The sequence below is a fragment of the Alexandromys fortis genome, unplaced genomic scaffold (genome assembly GCF_014885135.2).
Source record: "Alexandromys fortis isolate MF-2015 unplaced genomic scaffold, M_Fortis_MF-2015_v1.1 scaffold_350, whole genome shotgun sequence".
NCBI lineage: Eukaryota > Metazoa > Chordata > Mammalia > Rodentia > Cricetidae > Alexandromys > Alexandromys fortis.
In genome coordinates, this window is record NW_026068263.1 from 368,201 (window position 1) to 370,069 (window position 1,869).

A 1,869-nucleotide genomic window follows, 5' to 3' on the forward strand; every position below is an offset into this window, starting at 1 on the left:
TATATGGTGGATTACATTGATAGATTTGCGTATGTTGAACCAGCCCTGCATCTCTGGGATGAAGCCTACTTGATCATAATGGATAATTTTTCTGATGTGTTCTTGAATTCGGTTTGCCAGTATTTTATTGAGAATTTTTGCGTCGATATTCATGAGTGAGATAGGCCTGTAATTCTCTTTCTTGGTTGGGTCTTTGTGTGGTTTTGATATCAGGGTAACTGTAGCTTCATAAAAGGAATTTTTTTCAAAAAATTTTTTTCAAAAAAAATATTATACAATAAACAACTATGCAACAAACAAGGACAATGACCACAAAATGTAAACAATGTGTAATATCTTGATCAGAGGAAGAAATGTACATTGCAATATGATGAACATATGCTAAATGTATCAATATAGAAAAATGTTTTAAACAAAGATAGAAGCATGCATGCCTACAATATGAAAAAATAACTTTGCCAAGGTATACAAATGTGGTGGATGAAAATAGGGATATATTCAATATAATTTAAGTTTGTATCAATATACAAGAATCTATACCAATGTAAATTGTCTATAAATAATATCTCACAACTATTCGCTCTCTTACTCATTATTAGTATTAGTGTAAATAAGCACACACTCATCTATTATCCCATTCAATTTTTGCTCTTTTTTCAAAGAGATCCCTGAGCTTACAAAAATTCTCCCCAAACCCCCAACCCTATATCAATTATAATTAACCCCTAAATGATATCCCTAACCTTAAGAACAGACTTTGCTGGGAGAGGGAATCTTGTCTTCTAGTAATACTTCTAGCTGTCATGGGGGCAATGTTCTTTCTATGAAAGTAAAATGATGGTTAAGTTCCAAGATTACTGTCCAGCATAATTGCAAATAGTATCTGAGTATTTGGTAGGGTTTTTCTGAGGCTCCTATTTGAAGTTCGGGCCAGAACACTGTAAAAAAAAAAGTGCACTATTTTAGCTAATCACGTTGGATCCATCTTGAGAAGCTCGTACCCAAAACAGGTCTTATAGTAGTGCTATCAGCACCATGACTTCATATCAATCAAGTGAAGTTTTTGTTGTGGGGCTCCATCTTCTTCCTGGAAACTTCAAGATTACTGAAGTAAAATTCATTGTTCATTTTGGAAAACTTAAACATTATTTAAATAGACATATATATTCAATGAAAGGTACAATAAAGGCAAAAATAGATATTAAGAAAAATAAAATTTTGTGTAAATTCTTTTTTTTCTTTTTTTCTCATACCAGCTTGCTCTTGACATGAGACAGAAACTCTAAATATTCCTTTTAACAACCTGCTTGGATTTGGAGAAGGACAGAGCAGTTGTCCAACTCCTGAAAAACTGTGTGTGTGTGTTTATCACCTGTCCTTACAAGTCATATTCCTTTTTCTTGATGATCCTTATTGGATAGTTATTTGTGATTCTGTCAGCATCCAAACATCCAGGGTGTCTTGAATTTGTGAAGATGTGTACTTTCCTCTAAAAATGAGAGCAGTCTATACCTGCTAATTTACAAAGTTTCAAATTATATTATAATAAATTCAAAAACTTTTTCCACTAAGTTTTTAATTTTTTACTTGGTTTTCTGGTAGAAAGATACATTCTAAGATAATATTGTCCCTATGCATTAAAATTCCTGTAAGAGAAATTCTGAAAGGCAACATGACTAGAATACAGTTAAGATTTAGATTCATCCTATCCACATGTGCCTCCTGTAATTTCTCCTCAACAATTCTTCATTCCCTTTCTGCTTCAGCTGTTAATTCTCTGGGACTATTAAAGTTTTTATCACCATCTAAGGTTTTGTTTAAATGAATTTTTTTCTTTTTTATTTTTTTATATTATTTAATTGAAAATTT